A 20,713-nucleotide genomic window follows, 5' to 3' on the forward strand; every position below is an offset into this window, starting at 1 on the left:
TTTTTATGTAAAAATGAAACCGAATACTTGACTTTCTTTTTCTTTCTTTTTTAATTTCTAAATGTACATGCAAGAATAACAAATAAAAAAATAAAATATATGTAAAGGAAACCTGCATGAAATGTACACAGATAGTTTTTTCATTAAAGTTGTTTTTAAACAGAATTTTTTTTATCAGAAGACACAAATGATACTTTTTTTTGGATTTGATAGCTTTTCTCTCCTTCTCCTGAGTTTTCCTTTCCTTCTCTCTTCATCTTCTCGACTTTGTCTTTCATTTTCTTCTCCCTCTCCAGATTTTCTTTCGTCTACTCTGTCCTTTTCCGTTGCTCTAATCTTTTTTGCACTTCCTGTGTTTCTTTTATTTTCCTCTCTGTAGAATTTTTAAAGAGTTCAATATATTCCTCCGTACGATTGTCAGTATAAAAATAAATGCAGATACGCCTTTGTTTCAAATAGATAGTTTAATATTGTAGAGTGGTTTTTAAGTCCTTTACAATTTAAAAATCTTAAAACACACTCAATAACACAAAGGTCTACAGATGTCTTTTGGTAGACCTTGATGTTCCTCGTCTCCCACAGGACCTGCTTCACGGTGTTAATGATCCTCTGGACGCTGGAGATCGGTGGTCTTGCACCCTGCTGGCGGACCGTAGAGGATGCCCTCAGCCATCGGGAAGGACCTCGGCAGGCACCTGCTAAGGGAGACAGAGGAACAAACAAGGCCCCAGACCCGCCTGGCCACGGAGCACTCCCAGAACAAATGGTAGATGTGTTCTGAGTCAGTGCATCTGTGGGGGGCGATACATAAATGTTCTAGTGGGGAGACACCTATGGGCTGTCATCCAGGCAATGTCTTTTTATTTGTTAGTAAGTCACTTGTGTGTCATATTTGCCCAGATCCCGGTCTTGCGGGTCCCGGACTGCCCCCCCCCCCTCGGGAGCGTTACAATTTGGGCAGATTTTAAATAAGCCATGATCATTTTGTAGCTCCATGAGGTTAGGCCAGCCCTGGACAGACCCGTCCTGTAGGCAAAGTCCTTCAGGGCTCGGTAGACGTAGGGGGGGTCCCAGCGATAGGGTATGGTACGGTCTAGCACACCCAAGCCCATTGCCCTGAGGAAGGGGGTGGCATAGTACCTGGCAAAGGTACCAGAGGCCTTACCCACCTTCCCTGCGTTCAAGGGTGGCCAGACCCTGCACCATAATAATGGTGATGATGTCTGGGACCCCCTGCCCCCCATTCCGCTCCTCCTTGATGAGGGTGATGCATTTCAGCTTTTCCATGGTATTCCCCCAGACAAAGCGGAAAGCCATCCGGGTGATTAGCTTGGTAAATGGTAAATGGTTGGCATTTATATAGCGCCTTTATCCAAAGCGCTGTATAATTGATGCTTCTCATTCACCCATTCATACACACACTCACACACCAACGGCGATTGGCTGCCATGCAAGGCGCCGACCAGCTCGTCAGGAGCATTTAGGGGTTAGGTGTCTTGCTCAGGGACACTTCGACACAGCCCAGGCGGGGGATCGAACCGTCAACCCTCCGACTGCCAGACGACTGCTCTTACTGTCTGAGCCATGTCGCCCCAGTGGCTTTCCGCTGGCTTTGCCTGGGGAAAACACCCTCCCCACATAGAGCAGAATGGGTAGGACAATTTCCTTCAGGACAAGGATCTTACCTGCCATGGTCAAGGGCAGTGCACTCCAGCTCCTGATTTTATTTTGGACGTGGCGAAGGGCTCCCTCCCAGCTGGTTCTCCCTCCTCCGTCAGCCTGGAAGGTCACCCCCAGGAGCTTGATGGTATTCCTAGGTACAGGGAAGGAAACGGTCAGCTCCTCACTCCAATGTGGAGACAGAAACAGTTCACTCTTGTCCCGGTTGACCAGGGCGCCAGTGGCCACACAGAAGTCGTCCAACACCTTGGTGGCACAAGCAATGGACCAACTATCTGTGGCGACGATGGAAATGTCGTCCATGTACGCCATCGCCTTCAACCGTTCCCCCCCAGCTCCAGGTAGTGGATAGCCCACCACACCTGGATTGGCCCTGATGGCCTGGAGAAACGGTTCCAGGTAGATGACGTACAGGAGAGATGCTAAAGGGCACCCCTGCCTGACACAAGACCTGACTATTTTTCTATCCTATCCTTCTTCCTTTTCTCCTGCCTTTCCCTCAATCTCTGAGCCTCCAGCTGCCCTATCGCCTCCGCCATTGCTTTCAACACCTTCCTCTTCTCTCGGAGTTTCTTCACCTGCTCCTTGGATCGCACTTGGATCTAATTTTCTCCTCCTGTTCTTGCTCCTTCCTGTGCTTCTCAAACATTTTCCTCTCCAACAGTTCTCTCCTCAAGTCTCCCTCCACTCGCTTCCTCCCGTTCTTCTCCTTCTCCTTCCTCATCATTTCCAGGAATATCTTCTCCTGCATTTCTCTCTTCAACTGCTCATTTTCTTTCTTTTTATCCTGGGCTTCCTTCTCTCTCTCTGCCCGCTTCTGAATGATCCTTTCCAGCTCCTCCTGTTCTTCAGCTTGCTTCATCCTTTCTGTCTTTTCCATCACTCTCTCAATCTCCTGTATCTCTCTGTCCCTTCGTTTTCTCTTCTGCTCATCCTCCCTTTTCCTCCGCTCATTCTCAGCTTGCCATTTCTCCTCTGCCCTGTCCTTTTCTTTCCTGTCCCTCTCGAGGCCTTTCTTCTTTTCCTGTTCCCTCTTTATCTGCTTTCTGGCCTCCATTTGTCTTCTCTCCATTTCATCAGTCCTCCTTTCATTTTCTCTAACAAGGTTTTCCTTCACCTGCCTGTTCTTCTCCTCCTGCTCTTTTCTTTCCATCTCCTGCACTTGTTTCCTCTGCTTTTCTCTTTTTCTCTGCTCCTCCATCTTCATTCTCTCTCCCTCCTTTGCTGCCATTTCCAGTTCCTTCTTGTCTTTTTTCCTCTCCTTCTTGCCTGCCTCTCTCAGCGATCTTCCTTTTCTGTTCCTTCCTCATCTTCTGTTCCTCCACTCGCCTTCTCTCCTCCACCTTCTCCTTCTCTAGAACTCTATTGAGTGTTGCCTTTGTCCATTTTTGCTTCTTTAAGGCAAAACAAAATGGGACCAGTTAGAATTCAGCAGTGGTGCAGTTAATACCCATTGTGGATTATATTATCCAATATTAAACACCGTTGGCAAAAAAAGAGCAGACACAACTGGTCCATTAAAGGCTGTCATCCTTAAGATATGTATGTCTATCAGATAGAGCCAGATTAAGTAGTTGTAGTCCACCTTTATGGTAAAACCATAAAAGGTTAACTATTTCAGTGGGTACATCACAGTGAGAACTTCACAGCAACATCGTGGTGCTGCAGATTATTCCTCTACAACATCAAGAGGATTGGACCTGACCATATACTCATATACTCCATTGGCACCCTGACTTCACAGCTCTGTTAATACTATTCAGTGAAAACTTCACACTCTATTTCGTGGTCCCTCATCCTAAACCCTTCCCATGAGACATTAGCGAATTCAAGGTATAGTGGAGTTAAGTAGTGGCCTCATGCTTCCAGAGCATTTGCATTTTGTTCAGCAAACGATCGCTTCCGTACGAACCACAGAACAGTCACGAGCCCATTAAAAAGTATAGAGCGCTGAAGTGATTGAACCTGAAATAAGAGGACTATATCCATTTCTATTTTAATTTTTAAATTAATTTAAATACTGCCACTTGTTAGCATATTCTAATCAATTTAGTTTTATTACCACTTAACACTGGTGTAATTTTTGAGTTATTAACATTTAAATATCTAGCCTCATATACTACATACTAAAAACGTGTATGAGTATAGACTATTAGATTTGGATTCATGAATTTTGTGGTACATACTTCCATAGGGGAATGGCCACAGACCACCAGTGGCTCCAATTTGTTGTGCTTTGACTGGACAAGAAACACAAGAGTGAAAGAACAGTGAAGATAATGTACAGGCTAAAATATCCAATTAAGATATACCCAGTTAAGCAATAATAATACTTTGCAAAGTAACATGTTTACTTTATTCCACGACCTTCTTTTTGAAAATATTTTGCATGGTTAACGTTCAAATGTTTAAATAAAAATACATTCTCATTACTTACGAACATTGTGCATTCTGTAATCTCTGAAAACGAATAATGAGCATGAACATATAGTTTTGCCCTTTTATGTGGCACCCCCTTGCGACGCCACAGAAGAAAATTGATCTAATCTATGAAGCGCCACAGCACTTCAACCTGTGTCTATCGTTGTGTATGTTTTCAAATTATTAAATTGAATATGCTTACTGTAGCATATTAAACTTAAAATACATATGTTTACAGAGTGCAAACCGATGACTTCTAATTATTTTCAGGGTGGAAATTCATGCATAATGCCGATGCAGTGCAGGAACCTGTAATATCATTATTTAGCTAATAATAACTACTGCAAATAAACAGGAACCATAGAATACTAACAACCATTACAGAATCGTGTCATTTGAGTGAACCATCCCACACACACACCGCATCGCGCACACACACCTAAACTTACTGTAAAGTGCATCGACTTTCTTGCCATCCAGAGGCTCCCTGCTCTGTCTTCCCTCCCGGTTTTGTCCTCGCAAATTGCTGTTCAGAAGGACATCCACAGGAAAGACAGACATGAGCAGTATTTTGGATGTTGAACTTGTTGTCTTAAGTAAACCAAACACAATGTTAATTAATTTACTTAATTTGCTTAAACGTGACTTGAACTGTCCTAAGAAGCGCAATGTTGATGCCGGATAGGACAAGACAGGATAGGGTAGATACTGTATTAAGGTCATTTCATTTTGCACATTCACACATTCGTGACATCACCGCGACTGAAATGCGCTCTGTTTGCGGTTGAGGGCAATGTACACTGTTGCATTGTGGGGAAACAGAAAGTCGTCCTTGAAATGCGGTGGGAAAACGCCAAAATAATAAACACATGAAAAAAAAAGAAGTACATGAATAAAAAGGTTGCCATCGTTTATGCGGCTAGCCGCAAGAGCGCAAATCAGACTTTTGAACCGGCTAGACATTGTGACTTGACGGGCTGCTAGCCGACTACCCAGAAACCGTAACTGTGCAACGTACCACCTAGCGGTCCGGCCCATCCCTTGCGGATTCCAACTCATACTTACCTGACAGGGGAGATACCGTGATCACGTGTTTCTTTCTTGCTGTGCATTTTGCTCTGGTTTCTTTTCAGCTCAGTTAGTCCTCTTGCCCACTACTGGGGTTCTAGTGGTGGACAGGGGGTCATTGGGCTGTTTAGTTGCTTTCTAAGAGCATTTTTTTTTTTTTTTTTTCTTTCTTAGTTCATTCTCCTTCCCGTTTTCCTCCTGCTGGAGGAGCCCGGAGCCAAGGCCTGCGGCCTGCTGCTTGGAGGAGCCCGGAGCCAGGGACTGCGGCCTGCTGCCTAAAAGAGCCTGGAGACCTGCAATCAGCTGAGTGTCAAGGCGCCAGACCCCAGATTCTTAGGGGAATAATATTGGAGGAGGTTGCACTGCAGCCTTCTTCTTTTCCAGTTTTAGTTTCTTTGAGTTGTTTTCTCAGTTAAACCCCACTAAATACCTGTTCCTTTTTTCCCCTTTTTCTTTCACCCTCATTTTGATTTTGAACCTCTATTTTAATTTTATTTCTTTTGTTTGTGAGTGTTTCCCTACCCCTTTTCCTTTCCCCACCCTTCCCCCTTCTCCCCATTCCCCCTCCCCCCCACCTTCTCATTCCACCTACCTGCACACCCGAAACATCATGGAGAACCAGCGAGCACCCGGCACGAGAAGGCACAACGCAGTCAGATTCATCCACAACCGCACTGACCCGGAACCATCACTGACACGCCTGGAGTTCAGCAGAGCAGTGCTGCAGAGAGGTTTGGGCTTCGCTCCGTCTGACTTGAACTGCCTGTTCAAGCTGCCTGGTCCTAGGGACATATTTCAAACCAGTTTTAAGAATGCACAGACACTAGAGATGTTTTGGAATCAGTACAGACAGAAAGCCACACAAACACCACTGAACAAATTCACAGTAGAAGCACTCACTGACAGGGAGGTTAAGGTTATCACAGTTTTATTTTATAATGAATCAGTTTCAGATTATGACATTTCACTTTGGTTAAGCAGACACGGCACATTGGTATCGGACGTGAGACGGGTATACGACGAGGACGGGGTGTGGACAGGCGCCAGAAAATGGTTAGTCCGTCTGCACCCAGACGACACATCCATCGGGGGGGTCAGGCATTTACCCAGCACCATCACTTTGGGACAGAACAGGGGACAAATATTTTATAATGGGATGCCAAAACTTTGCCGCACCTGTGGGAACCTGGGGCACCTTGCAGCAGCATGCACGGTGATTAAATGTAAAAATTGTGGAGGGGAGCACCAGACAAACAAATGCACAGAGGCACGGAGGTGTAATCTATGTGGGAGCCAGGAGCATGTTTTCAGGGACTGTCCATCCTCATATGCCAACAAAACACGAGCACGCACAGACAGCAATGCACAACAGGGCACAGACCACCCTCCACAGGACACAGCACCCCCTCCACAGAACACAGCACCACCCCCACAAAACACAACCAACACAAACCCACAAACACACGATGCAACCACAGAACCCGCACAGACCCCCCCTCAGCACCCCACCACCACAGAACAACCCACCCCTACACCACAGTCCGAGACAGAACCCGACACAGACCAGCCCCCAAACCCCTCACAGATGGAGACAGTTGGACCAGACACACAGACAGACTCACTCCCGTGTGGAAATCCTGGACAGTGCACGACACAAGACAGTACTAGCACCAACTCCCCTTCCACCACTACAGACACTGAACAGATAGAAGTCAAGAGCGAGGACGAGGAGATTGAGATCACAGACAGCACACCCTCCACTCTGCCCACAGACACAGACAACACAACAGACACACTGTCACCAGACATCCTTGGAAAAAGAAAAAGAGACCCCCGACCACGGGAAAGGAAAAGAACTACCACCACCTCCACCAATCAGGACACAGAACCAGAACCCACACAAGCAGAAAAACAACCCCCAGCACCACCACCACCACCACCAGAAAAACAGCCACCACCGCCACCTCCACAGACAGTGGAACCACCGACACAACCTGACAAACCAGCGCAGCCAGTAAAACACGCACAGACGGACAGCCCGACCACTACCCAAATACCCCCCAAACCCGTAGTCACCCCAAGGACACACCGCTCCTCTGGGAAAACGATGACAGAACCAGCACAACCAGCACCAGCAAAACCCACCAGACCCAGAACTTCACACAGCACACCTGACAAAGACGACGCACCTGAACTGGACTACATATGGGGAGAAGTTATAGACAGGACGGTCAAATTACAACACCCACAGACACGACCACCCCCACAGACACGCGTATCTAGGGAAACACTCCGACTCACCAAACTTTACATTGACACCCGCCCGGACACAGCTGGACCAGTGCACGCTTCGCAGGCAGCCCTGGGTGCGTCGAGAGCCGGTAAGCCAGCCACACCCCTCACCACTCTGCCCGCCAGGTCCTCCTCCAATCCACCCGGGGGGGGTCCTCCAGAATCTAGAACAGGGAAAGGGCAGAAGTAAATATCACCTCCCGTGATCAGCTATGGATTGGACGCAGTACCATACATACACCACTGTCATTGCACTAGTTACCACTACAACAACAATCATGAGCACATTAAACATCCTCACATTAAACATACGCAGTATTCACAACAATAAGAAAAGGGCAGACGTCATGGCATTCCTCACAACACAAAACACAGACATTTTATGTTTACAAGAGTGTAGAATCCCCTTTTTAACAGATTACATAGATTATCAGAATGAATGGGCCATAGGGGATTCGGTGTGGTCGGGTTCGAGTGTGGCACTTGCAGATGGGGTGGCAATATTAATCAAGAATAACTCAGTCAAGATAACCCGGAAAAAAGTGGTGGAGGCAGGAAGGATTTTAGCAGTTGAACTTGTTTATAACAATTTTCACTTTAAGGTTATTAATGTTTATGCACCCGCAAACCAAAATGAGCGCACAGCCTTTTTCCCCAAGCTGCGTCCAATCCTTTTGGGAAACCTCCCCGTCGTGATGGCAGGGGACTTCAACTGTGCCCTGAGGGATGAGGATCGGAGCCGGCCGTGGAGGGACCGCTCGAGTCGGGAGCTGGCATCAGTCATAGCGGACTGCTCCCTCACTGATGCCGGTCGGGACCTGGTGCCACGCTACACGTGGGTGAGTTCCTGTGGCAAATCCTTTTCCCGGATAGACCTCCTCCTTCTGAGCCATCAGATACAATCACAGAACATCACAGCACAAACAGTCTTCTTTTCAGATCACAAAGCACTCACCATCCAGATTACAACACCAGCACAAACACACAGGGGGAGAGGAATCTGGAAACTAAACACATCATTACTAGAGGACAAAGCAATAAAACAGGCATACATCAATAGACTACAAGAATGGGCATCACTCAAGGAACTCTTCACGTCACCCGTAGAATGGTGGGAAATGGTCAAGACACGCACTAAGGGTTACTTCATCACGGCAGGACGCAGGCAGGCACAGAAAAGGAGGGAACAAACAAAAAAATTGCACAGCACACTCCAACGACTAGCAGCACTACAGGCACAGGGATTCCAGGTCGCACAAGAAATCACACAGGCCAAACACAACCTCTCAGCACTCTATAGACAGGAACAGGAAAAAATTAGACATCAAAGCAGAGTTCAACACCTAGAACAAAATGAAAAATGCACCCGTTACTTTTATAGGAAGATCAAGAACAAAAAGAATCACATACAGACATTACTGGACAACACAGGACAAATCATCACGGGTGAACAGAATATACACAACCACATCAGGGCATTCTACACTGATCTGTATAGCACAAAGCACATGGATGAGCACATGGTGGACACATACCTACATGACATCCCAGCCATAGCACCCCGGGCAGGAGAAGGAGAGGAGGAGGAGAGTCTGTCCGTGGAGGAGCTCACCCACGTGGTGAAAGGCCTGAACACCGGCAAAACTCCGGGTCCCGACGGGCTCCCGGCCGAGTACTACCAAACCTTTTGGGAACACCTCAAGGTAGATTTAACATCGGTGCTCTCCGCGGTGTACAGTGAGGGCCGGTTGGCCCCCTCGATGACAGAGAGCGTCATCACCCTTATTTACAAGGGCAAGGGTGATGAGCGTAGCCTGGCAAACTGGAGGCCTATTAACCTCTTGGGGGCCGACTACAAGCTCTTGGCGAAGGCCCTCATGTACAGGCTCCAGGAGACTACCCCTCAGGTCGTGGGTCCGGACCAGGCTTGCGGGGTCCCGGAGAGGTCGACCGCCGATAACCTGGTGCTCATCCGGGACATCATGGCCCACTCTGTCGAACGGTCGAAACCTTTTTGCATGTTTAATCTAGATCAGGAGAAGGCCTTCGACAGAGTGGGCCATAGCTACATGTTTAAGGTCCTGGAGGCAATGAACCTCCCTCTTGGTCTTAGAAAATGGATTCACATCATCTATCAAAACAACACAGCAAAAATACTGGTTAATGGACACACTACAGAACACTTTCCCATACACTCAGGGGTTAGACAGGGTTGCCCACTTTCTGCACTACTGTACATACACTGCCTGGAACCACTCTTACACAAAATCAGGACAAACACAGACATCACCGGCTACACACTCCCAGGGTGCACAGAACAACTCAAGGCACTAGCATACATGGACGACATCACACTTTTCTGCACTGAACAAACCTCTATACAGCACATCATTAGGACTCTGGACCACTTCTGCACAGCCACCTCCGCAATAATTAACAAGACCAAGAGCGAGGTGTTTGTGTCCAGGGCCTGGGCGGTCGACCAGGTCCTGTCGGACACATTTCCCATTCGTACATCCGTGAACATCCTTGGCGTCACGTTCGACAGGACCAACTCCGGGGGCCGGAGCTGGGCCGGGGCCCTCGGCCGGGCTCGAGCTAAGACCTGCAGTTGGAGTTCCAGGGCACTGTCAATGACGGGGAGAATCCTCATAGTACAGACTATCCTTTACCCGATCCTCGCCTATGTCGGAAAGATCTTTCCCCCAGACAAGCATATTGAGAAACAAATTAACAAAATTGTCTTTGGTTTTGTCTGGGGGAGTAGGCAGGAGAGGGTAAAGAGGCTGATCATGTGGAAGGACCCTAGGAACGGGGGTAGAGGCGTGCCAAACGTCGCAGAACTGATCAGGATGCAGAGCCTCGCCTACCACATCAACTCCATAAAAAACCGCAGTAACAAAACCGGATACATGACCCGTTTTTACTTCACCACCAGCTTAAGACCCCTGGGGCTCTGCATCCTGGATCACAGGCACCCCTACTCCTGGGACCCCCCCCAGCCCTACAGGTCACTCCGCCGGTACATCTACACAGCACGTCTGCACACTGCACAGCTCACTCACTGGACATTTCAGGAAATCAAAACACCACAAATGCACAGGAACATTTACACAGACCCGACAACACGACCCACAGCACAGCCACTACAGTTTGGAAAAACATAAATCACTCATGCCTTCTGAACACACAGAAAGACCTGGCGTGGCTAGCTGTGCTGAAAGCTCTCCCCACCAGGGTGTTCATGTTCAGGAGGAGCTTGGCCCTGGCGGAGACATGCCCGTACCCTCGCTGTAATGAAAAGGAAACCGGAGATCACCTCCTGTGGCACTGCAGAAAGGCCAAATCTATCTGGCAATCCATTTTCACTTTCCTGGACACATACACTGACACACAGTCACTGACCCTCCGGGATATCCTCCTCGGCCCCCGCAACGGGATCACATCTGCTGAGGAGGAGATTGCCTGGAGGGTGATCAACATCACCAAGCACACTTTATGGGACGCACGCAACATCATGTTTTTTCAAAAACAGGAACTTCACAACATCATCATCACCCGGCAGATCACCAACCACATCAAGGACTACTATCACCTGGACTGTCACAAAGCCGGAAAGAGCACCACAAACACAAAATGGAAAATTCACAACAGCACAGAATTGCACATATGACACGGACACCCTGGACAATACACCTACAGCCAGACACCTACACTCCCGAAGCCTTCCCTTGGGTAATGTATGTAATGTTTACTGTGTACTGTCTACTGTCTTAATGTATTGTGGTATTGTCTGCGGTCATGTTTAAATGTAACTCTGTTTGTTACTGTCTGACGTTTGCAATGTAAATATGTGTTATGTAAGTAAATGTAAATAAATGTAAGTATGAATGTAAATGAAATGTAAGAGTGAAAGTAAGTGAAACTCAGTAATGTCTTAATGTATTTTGGTATTGTCTGCGGTCATGTTTAAATGTAACTCTGTTTGTTACTGTCTGACGTTTGCAATGTAAATATGTGTAAAAAGCAATGTGCAATGTAAAAAGCTCAACCCAGGTAAAACTGAAATGATATTCATCCCTGCTAATACCTCTCCCCATCTGGATCTCTCCATTTCTCTCGGGGATACCACACTCACGCCGTCACCCAGTGCAAGGAACCTCAGCGTGGTGATGGACAGCAGACTGTCCCTTTCCGAGAACATTGCGGCGGTGACCCGGTCTTGCAGGTTCTTCCTCTACAACATACGGAGAATCCGCCCCTTTCTCACCCCCTACTCGACCCAGCTCCTGGTCCAAGCGATGGTTCTGTCCCGCCTGGACTACTGCAATTCCCTCTTGGCTGGCCTCCCAGCGTCCGCCATCAGACCCCTCCAACTCATCCAGAATGCAGCAGCTCGTCTGGTCTTCAACCTTCCCAAATACTCACACGTCACCCCCCTGCTTACTTCCCTCCACTGGCTGCCTGTCATGGCTCGCATCAAATTCAAAACATTGGTGCTAGCCTTCCAAGCAGTTAAAGGGTCTTCCCCAGCTTATCTGCAAAAAATCATCAGACCCTACACCCCTGCCAGACCTCTTCGTTCAGCCTCCACAGGCCGCTTGGCACCTCCCCCTCTCAGAACCTCCACCTCACGCTCACGACTACTGTCTGTTCTGGCTCCACGGTGGTGGAACGAACTCCCCGTTGAGGTCAGAACTATAGAATCTCTCCCCACCTTCAAGCGCAAGCTGAAGACGCACCTCTTCAAGCAGCACCTCTCCCCATCCCTCCCTACCTCCCTGTGAACCTTAATTGTTGTCTCTGTGACTTGCTTTGTGTATCGGTATTTTTAGTTGGCTAGGTAAGCAGTGTTTGGATAGTTAACTTTGGTCACTTTTGCTCTTGTTTGTTTGTTTGTTCAAAAAAAAAAAAAAAAAAAAAAAAAAAAAATATGGCCCTTGTCCTTATCTTTGTTGTACAGGTAGCAGTTGAAATTGTACTGACCTCTAGGGTCTTTCAGCGAACTTATCCCTGGTCATGGGTATGCACTTTGTTGTACGTCGCTCTGGATAAGAGCGTCTGCCAAATGCCAATAATGTAATGTAATGTAATGTGTTATGTAAGTAAATGTAAGTAAATGTAAGTAAATGTAAGTATGAATGTAAATGAAATGTAAAAGGGAGAGTAAGTGAAACTCAATAAAAGAAATAACGGTTCACCCAGGGCGAAGCTCGGCCATTGCACTCCGGCTGTGTTGACCCCTGCGAATTCCTCAAATGTGGGAATCTCGACTGCATAATTTCTGCTAGTGGGGGACTGCGTTCGCGCTCTCCCCTGATCACGTGGTCAAACGATAGACTCGATTAATGTGCAAATACCCCCTTGTGCTGCCTTTCCTTCGCTTACGGCCATACCACTCTGAATACGCCCGATCTCGTCTGAGGCTCGGCCATTGCACTCCGGCTGTGTTGACCCCTGCGAATTCCTCAAATGTGGGAATCTCGACTGCATAATTTCTGCTAGTGGGGGACTGCGTTCGCGCTCTCCCCTGATCACGTGGTCAAACGATAGACTCGATTAATGTGCAAATACCCCCTTGTGCTGCCTTTCCTTCGCTTACGGCCATACCACTCTGAATACGCCCGATCTCGTCTGATCTCGGAAGCTAAGCAGGGTCGGGCCCGGTTAGTACTTGGATGGGAGACCGCCTGGGAATACCAGGTGCTGTAAGCTTTTTTCACTATGCTTTTGGACAGGCGCTGCTGTTTCACAACGTTCAAAACACGTCGCGCACAGTGCTATATCGTTTAGTCTATTACCCGTTTATGCTTCTCATGTCTTACCCAGACATTTGGGCAGCGCATTGCAAAGGAACAAGGCTAGCATCCAAATTCATTACGTACGGCGCTATTTTAGACACAACACAGGCTAAATCAGTGCAATGCAAATTCACTTCACACCAAGAGTACCGCACATTTTCCTTACACGTCTGTAGCCTATCATGAAGCAGGATTGCCGAGTTACAGTGAGCGCCGCACTTCATTGGACAGTGGCACGTGTTTTTCTTCTTTTGGTTCTGCGCTCTAGCGATTTCAGTTTGAAAGGACACAACGACAACCAAGTTCAAGTGCAGACTGTCAGCTTTAATTTGAGGCCATTTTCAAGCACACCCGACGAACCGTTTGGAACTCACGTCGCATCTTGCACACGGTCACTTGTCCATTTAGGTGTCGCATTTCGGCAGGGCTCTGGCTTGGTGTTCGACGTGACATCACCGCGACTGAAATGCGCTCTGTTTGCGGTTGAGGGCAATGTACACTGTTGCATTGTGGGGAAACAGAAAGTCGTCCTTGAAATGCGGTGGGAAAACGCCAAAATAATAAACACATGAAAAAAAAAGAAGTACATGAATGAAAAGGTTGCCATCGTTTATGCGGCTAGCCGCAAGAGCGCAAATAAGACTTTTGAACCGGCTAGACATTGTGACTTGACGGGCTGCTAGCCGAATACTCAGAAACCGTAACTGTGCAACGTACCACCTAGCGGTCCGGCCCATCCCTTGCGGATTCCAACTCATACTTACCTGGCAGGGGAGATACCGTGATCACGAAGGCGGTTCACCCAGGGCGAGGCTCGGCCATTGCACTCCGGCTGTGTTGACCCCTGCGAATTCCTCAAATGTGGGAATCTCGACTGCATAATTTCTGCTAGTGGGGGACTGCGTTCGCGCTCTCCCCTGATCACGTGGTCAAACGATAGACTCGATTAATGTGCAAATACCCCCTTGTGCTGCCTTTCCTTCGCTTACGGCCATACCACTCTGAATACGCCCGATCTCGGAAGCTAAGCAGGGTCGGGCCCGGTTAGTACTTGGATGGGAGACCGCCTGGGAATACCAGGTTCTGTAAGCTTTTTTCACTATGCTTTTGGACAGGCGCTGCTGTTTCACAACTTTCAAAACACGTCGCGCACAGTGCTATATCGTTTAGTCTATTACCCGTTTATGCTTCTCATGTCTTACCCAGACACTTGGGCAGCGCATTGCAAAGGAACAAGGCTAGCATCCAAATTCATTACGTACGGCGCTATTTTAGACACAACACAGGCTAAATCAGTGCAATGCAAATTCACTTCACACCAAGAGTACCGCACATTTTCCTTACACATCTGTAGCCTATCATGAAGCAGGATTGCCGAGTTACAGTGAGCGCCGCACTTCATTGGACAGTGGCACGTGTTTTTCTTCTTTTGGTTCTGCGCTCTAGCGATTTCAGTTTGAAAGGACACAACGACAACCAAGTTCAAGTGCAGACTGTCAGCTTTAATTTGAGGCCATTTTCAAGCACACCCGACGAACCGTTTGGAACTCACGTCGCATCTTGCACACGGTCACTTGTCCATTTAGGTGTCGCATTTCGGCAGGGCTCTGGCTTGGTGTTCGACGTGACATCACCGCGACTGAAATGCGCTCTGTTTGCGGTTGAGGGCAATGTACACTGTTGCATTATGGGGAAACAGAAAGTCGTCCTTGAAATGCGGTGGGAAAACGCCAAAATAATAAACACATGAAAAAAAAGAAGTACATGAATGAAAAGGTTGCCATCGTTTATGCGGCTAGCCGCAAGAGCGCAAATCAGACTTTTGAACCGGCTAGACATTGTGACTTGACGGGCTGCTAGCCGAATACTCAGAAACCGTAACTGTGCAACGTACCACCTAGCGGTCCGGCCCATCCCTTGCGGATTCCAACTCATACTTACCTGGCAGGGGAGATACCGTGATCACGAAGGCGGTTCACCCAGGGCGAGGCTCGGCCATTGCACTCCGGCTGTGTTGACCCCTGCGAATTCCTCAAATGTGGGAATCTCGACTGCATAATTTCTGCTAGTGGGGGACTGCGTTCGCGCTCTCCCCTGATCACGTGGTCAAACGATAGACTCGATTAATGTGCAAATACCCCCTTGTGCTGCCTTTCCTTCGCTTACGGCCATACCACTCTGAATACGCCCGATCTCGGAAGCTAAGCAGGGTCGGGCCCGGTTAGTACTTGGATGGGAGACCGCCTGGGAATACCAGGTTCTGTAAGCTTTTTTCACTATGCTTTTGGACAGGCGCTGCTGTTTCACAACGTTCAAAACACGTCGCGCACAGTGCTATATCGTTTAGTCTATTACCCGTTTATGCTTCTCATGTCTTACCCAGACACTTGGGCAGCGCATTGCAAAGGAACAAGGCTAGCATCCAAATTCATTACGTACGGCGCTATTTTAGACACAACACAGGCTAAATCAGTGCAATGCAAATTCACTTCACACCAAGAGTACCGCACATTTTCCTTACACGTCTGTAGCCTATCATGAAGCAGGATTGCCGAGTTACAGTGAGCGCCGCACTTCATTGGACAGTGGCACGTGTTTTTCTTCTTTTGGTTCTGCGCTCTAGCGATTTCAGTTTGAAAGGACACAACGACAACCAAGTTCAAGTGCAGACTGTCAGCTTTAATTTGAGGCCATTTTCAAGCACACCCGACGAACCGTTTGGAACTCACGTCGCATCTTGCACACGGTCACTTGTCCATTTAGGTGTCGCATTTCGGCAGGGCTCTGGCTTGGTGTTCGACGTGACATCACCGCGACTGAAATGCGCTCTGTTTGCGGTTGAGGGCAATGTACACTGTTGCATTGTGGGGAAACAGAAAGTCGTCCTTGAAATGCGGTGGGAAAACGCCAAAATAATAAACACATGAAAAAAAAAGAAGTACATGAATGAAAAGGTTGCCATCGTTTATGCGGCTAGCCGCAAGAGCGCAAATAAGACTTTTGAACCGGCTAGACATTGTGACTTGACGGGCTGCTAGCCGAATACTCAGAAACCGTAACTGTGCAACGTACCACCTAGCGGTCCGGCCCATCCCTTGCGGATTCCAACTCATACTTACCTGGCAGGGGAGATACCGTGATCACGAAGGCGGTTCACCCAGGGCGAGGCTCGGCCATTGCACTCCGGCTGTGTTGACCCCTGCGAATTCCTCAAATGTGGGAATCTCGACTGCATAATTTCTGCTAGTGGGGGACTGCGTTCGCGCTCTCCCCTGATCACGTGGTCAAACGATAGACTCGATTAATGTGCAAATACCCCCTTGTGCTGCCTTTCCTTCGCTTACGGCCATACCACTCTGAATACGCCCGATCTCGGAAGCTAAGCAGGGTCGGGCCCGGTTAGTACTTGGATGGGAGACCGCCTGGGAATACCAGGTTCTGTAAGCTTTTTTCACTATGCTTTTGGACAGGCGCTGCTGTTTCACAACTTTCAAAACACGTCGCGCACAGTGCTATATCGTTTAGTCTATTACCCGTTTATGCTTCTCATGTCTTACCCAGACACTTGGGCAGCGCATTGCAAAGGAACAAGGCTAGCATCCAAATTCATTACGTACGGCGCTATTTTAGACACAACACAGGCTAAATCAGTGCAATGCAAATTCACTTCACACCAAGAGTACCGCACATTTTCCTTACACATCTGTAGCCTATCATGAAGCAGGATTGCCGAGTTACAGTGAGCGCCGCACTTCATTGGACAGTGGCACGTGTTTTTCTTCTTTTGGTTCTGCGCTCTAGCGATTTCAGTTTGAAAGGACACAACGACAACCAAGTTCAAGTGCAGACTGTCAGCTTTAATTTGAGGCCATTTTCAAGCACACCCGACGAACCGTTTGGAACTCACGTCGCATCTTGCACACGGTCACTTGTCCATTTAGGTGTCGCATTTCGGCAGGGCTCTGGCTTGGTGTTCGACGTGACATCACCGCGACTGAAATGCGCTCTGTTTGCGGTTGAGGGCAATGTACACTGTTGCATTATGGGGAAACAGAAAGTCGTCCTTGAAATGCGGTGGGAAAACGCCAAAATAATAAACACATGAAAAAAAAGAAGTACATGAATGAAAAGGTTGCCATCGTTTATGCGGCTAGCCGCAAGAGCGCAAATCAGACTTTTGAACCGGCTAGACATTGTGACTTGACGGGCTGCTAGCCGAATACTCAGAAACCGTAACTGTGCAACGTACCACCTAGCGGTCCGGCCCATCCCTTGCGGATTCCAACTCATACTTACCTGGCAGGGGAGATACCGTGATCACGAAGGCGGTTCACCCAGGGCGAGGCTCGGCCATTGCACTCCGGCTGTGTTGACCCCTGCGAATTCCTCAAATGTGGGAATCTCGACTGCATAATTTCTGCTAGTGGGGGACTGCGTTCGCGCTCTCCCCTGATCACGTGGTCAAACGATAGACTCGATTAATGTGCAAATACCCCCTTGTGCTGCCTTTCCTTCGCTTACGGCCATACCACTCTGAATACGCCCGATCTCGGAAGCTAAGCAGGGTCGGGCCCGGTTAGTACTTGGATGGGAGACCGCCTGGGAATACCAGGTTCTGTAAGCTTTTTTCACTATGCTTTTGGACAGGCGCTGCTGTTTCACAACGTTCAAAACACGTCGCGCACAGTGCTATATCGTTTAGTCTATTACCCGTTTATGCTTCTCATGTCTTACCCAGACACTTGGGCAGCGCATTGCAAAGGAACAAGGCTAGCATCCAAATTCATTACGTACGGCGCTATTTTAGACACAACACAGGCTAAATCAGTGCAATGCAAATTCACTTCACACCAAGAGTACCGCACATTTTCCTTACACGTCTGTAGCCTATCATGAAGCAGGATTGCCGAGTTACAGTGAGCGCCGCACTTCATTGGACAGTGGCACGTGTTTTTCTTCTTTTGGTTCTGCGCTCTAGCGATTTCAGTTTGAAAGGACACAACGACAACCAAGTTCAAGTGCAGACTGTCAGCTTTAATTTGAGGCCATTTTCAAGCACACCCGACGAACCGTTTGGAACTCACGTCGCATCTTGCACACGGTCACTTGTCCATTTAGGTGTCGCATTTCGGCAGGGCTCTGGCTTGGTGTTCGACGTGACATCACCGCGACTGAAATGCGCTCTGTTTGCGGTTGAGGGCAATGTACACTGTTGCATTGTGGGGAAACAGAAAGTCGTCCTTGAAATGCGGTGGGAAAACGCCAAAATAATAAACACATGAAAAAAAAAGAAGTACATGAATGAAAAGGTTGCCATCGTTTATGCGGCTAGCCGCAAGAGCGCAAATCAGACTTTTGAACCGGCTAGACATTGTGACTTGACGGGCTGCTAGCCGAATACTCAGAAACCGTAACTGTGCAAAGTACCACCTAGCGGTCCGGCCCATCCCTTGCGGATTCCAACTCATACTTACCTGGCAGGGGAGATACCGTGATCACGAAGGCGGTTCACCCAGGGCGAGGCTCGGCCATTGCACTCCGGCTGTGTTGACCCCTGCGAATTCCTCAAATGTGGGAATCTCGACTGCATAATTTCTGCTAGTGGGGGACTGCGTTCGCGCTCTCCCCTGATTACGTGGTCAAACGATAGACTCGATTAATGTGCAAATACCCCCTTGTGCTGCCTTTCCTTCGCTTACGGCCATACCACTCTGAATACGCCCGATCTCGTCTGATCTCGGAAGCTAAGCAGGGTCGGGCCCGGTTAGTACTTGGATGGGAGACCGCCTGGGAATACCAGGTGCTGTAAGCTTTTTTCACTATGCTTTTGGACAGGCGCTGCTGTTTCACAACTTTCAAAACACGTCGCGCACAGTGCTATATCGTTTAGTCTATTACCCGTTTATGCTTCTCATGTCTTACCCAGACACTTGGGCAGCGCATTGCAAAGGAACAAGGCTAGCATCCAAATTCATTACGTACGGCGCTATTTTAGACACAACACAGGCTAAATCAGTGCAATGCAAATTCACTTCACACCAAGAGTACCGCACATTTTCCTTACACATCTGTAGCCTATCATGAAGCAGGATTGCCGAGTTACAGTGAGCGCCGCACTTCATTGGACAGTGGCACGTGTTTTTCTTCTTTTGGTTCTGCGCTCTAGCGATTTCAGTTTGAAAGGACACAACGACAACCAAGTTCAAGTGCAGACTGTCAGCTTTAATTTGAGGCCATTTTCAAGCACACCTGACGAACCGTTTGGAACTCACGTTGCATCTTGCACACGGTCACTTGTCCATTTAGGTGTCGCATTTCGGCAGGGCTCTGGCTTGGTGTTCGACGTGACATCACCGCGACTGAAATGCGCTCTGTTTGCGGTTGAGGGCAATGTACACTGTTGCATTGTGGGGAAACAGAAAGTCGTCCTTGAAATGCGGTGGGAAAACGCCAAAATAATAAACACATGAAAAAAAAGAAGTACATGAATGAAAAGGTTGCCATCGTTTATGCGGCTAGCCGCAAGAGCGCAAATCAGACTTTTGAACCGGCTAGACATTGTGACTTGACGGGCTGCTAGCCGAATACTCAGAAACCGTAACTGTGCAACGTACCACCTAGCGGTCCGGCCCATCCCTTGCGGATTCCAACTCATACTTACCTGGCAGGGGAGATACCGTGATCACGAAGGCGGTTCACCCAGGGCGAGGCTCGGCCATTGCACTCCGGCTGTGTTGACCCCTGCGAATTCCTCAAATGTGGGAATCTCGACTGCATAATTTCTGCTAGTGGGGGACTGCTTTCGCGCTCTCCCCTGATCACGTGGTCAAACGATAGACTCGATTAATGTGCAAATACCCCCTTGTGCTGCCTTTCCTTCGCTTATGGCCATACCACTCTGAATACGCCCGATCTCGGAAGCTAAGCAGGGTCGGGCCCGGTTAGTACTTGGATGGGAGACCGCCTGGGAATACCAGGTGCTGTAAGCTTTTTTCACTATGCTTTTGGACAGGCGCTGCTGTTTCACAACTTTCAAAACACGTCGCGCACAGTGCTATATCGTTTAGTCTATTACCCGTTTATGCTTCTCATGTCTTACCCAGACACTTGGGCAGCGCATTGCAAAGGAACAAGGCTAGCATCCAAATTCATTACGTACGGCGCTATTTTAGACACAACACAGGCTAAATCAGTGCAATGCAAATTCACTTCACACCAAGAGTACCGCACATTTTCCTTACACGTCTGTAGCCTATCATGAAGCAGGATTGCCGAGTTACAGTGAGCGCCGCACTTCATTGGACAGTGGCACGTGTTTTTCTTCTTTTGGTTCTGCGCTCTAGCGATTTCAGTTTGAAAGGACACAACGACAACCAAGTTCAAGTGCAGACTGTCAGCTTTAATTTGAGGCCATTTTCAAGCACACCTGACGAACCGTTTGGAACTCACGT

General features: G+C 48.3%; 9 non-coding genes and 6 pseudogenes across 9 annotated transcripts; all 15 read left to right on the forward strand.

The window, feature by feature from the left end:
* The first annotated feature begins 12,611 nt into the window (after positions 1 to 12,611).
* LOC133112324 (U1 spliceosomal RNA) lies at positions 12,612 to 12,780 on the forward strand. The gene has a single exon (XR_009705171.1). It is a non-coding gene; the product is annotated as a U1 spliceosomal RNA (small nuclear RNA).
* Positions 12,781 to 12,817: 37 nt separating this feature from the next.
* On the forward strand, positions 12,818 to 12,994 carry LOC133112328 (U1 spliceosomal RNA; annotated as a pseudogene).
* Positions 12,995 to 13,057: 63 nt separating this feature from the next.
* On the forward strand, positions 13,058 to 13,176 carry LOC133112182 (5S ribosomal RNA). Its single transcript, XR_009705073.1, has one exon. It is a non-coding gene; the product is annotated as a 5S ribosomal RNA (ribosomal RNA).
* Positions 13,177 to 14,018: 842 nt separating this feature from the next.
* Positions 14,019 to 14,182, forward strand: LOC133112225 (U1 spliceosomal RNA). The gene has a single exon (XR_009705078.1). It is a non-coding gene; the product is annotated as a U1 spliceosomal RNA (small nuclear RNA).
* A 63-nt stretch (positions 14,183 to 14,245) lies between these two features.
* LOC133112196 (5S ribosomal RNA) lies at positions 14,246 to 14,354 on the forward strand (annotated as a pseudogene).
* An 841-nt stretch (positions 14,355 to 15,195) lies between these two features.
* Positions 15,196 to 15,359, forward strand: LOC133112226 (U1 spliceosomal RNA). The gene has a single exon (XR_009705079.1). It is a non-coding gene; the product is annotated as a U1 spliceosomal RNA (small nuclear RNA).
* A 63-nt stretch (positions 15,360 to 15,422) lies between these two features.
* On the forward strand, positions 15,423 to 15,531 carry LOC133112197 (5S ribosomal RNA; annotated as a pseudogene).
* An 842-nt stretch (positions 15,532 to 16,373) lies between these two features.
* On the forward strand, positions 16,374 to 16,537 carry LOC133112227 (U1 spliceosomal RNA). The gene has a single exon (XR_009705080.1). It is a non-coding gene; the product is annotated as a U1 spliceosomal RNA (small nuclear RNA).
* A 63-nt stretch (positions 16,538 to 16,600) lies between these two features.
* On the forward strand, positions 16,601 to 16,709 carry LOC133112198 (5S ribosomal RNA; annotated as a pseudogene).
* An 841-nt stretch (positions 16,710 to 17,550) lies between these two features.
* LOC133112229 (U1 spliceosomal RNA) lies at positions 17,551 to 17,714 on the forward strand. The gene has a single exon (XR_009705082.1). It is a non-coding gene; the product is annotated as a U1 spliceosomal RNA (small nuclear RNA).
* Positions 17,715 to 17,777: 63 nt separating this feature from the next.
* On the forward strand, positions 17,778 to 17,886 carry LOC133112199 (5S ribosomal RNA; annotated as a pseudogene).
* Positions 17,887 to 18,728: 842 nt separating this feature from the next.
* Positions 18,729 to 18,892, forward strand: LOC133112230 (U1 spliceosomal RNA). The gene has a single exon (XR_009705083.1). It is a non-coding gene; the product is annotated as a U1 spliceosomal RNA (small nuclear RNA).
* Positions 18,893 to 18,955: 63 nt separating this feature from the next.
* On the forward strand, positions 18,956 to 19,074 carry LOC133112195 (5S ribosomal RNA). Its single transcript, XR_009705074.1, has one exon. It is a non-coding gene; the product is annotated as a 5S ribosomal RNA (ribosomal RNA).
* An 841-nt stretch (positions 19,075 to 19,915) lies between these two features.
* LOC133112308 (U1 spliceosomal RNA) lies at positions 19,916 to 20,079 on the forward strand. Its single transcript, XR_009705157.1, has one exon. It is a non-coding gene; the product is annotated as a U1 spliceosomal RNA (small nuclear RNA).
* Positions 20,080 to 20,142: 63 nt separating this feature from the next.
* On the forward strand, positions 20,143 to 20,251 carry LOC133112179 (5S ribosomal RNA; annotated as a pseudogene).
* Positions 20,252 to 20,713: the final 462 nt, after the last annotated feature.

This window comes from Conger conger, chromosome 15, assembly GCF_963514075.1.
Source record: "Conger conger chromosome 15, fConCon1.1, whole genome shotgun sequence".
In the NCBI taxonomy this organism is placed as follows: Eukaryota; Metazoa; Chordata; class Actinopteri; order Anguilliformes; family Congridae; genus Conger; species Conger conger.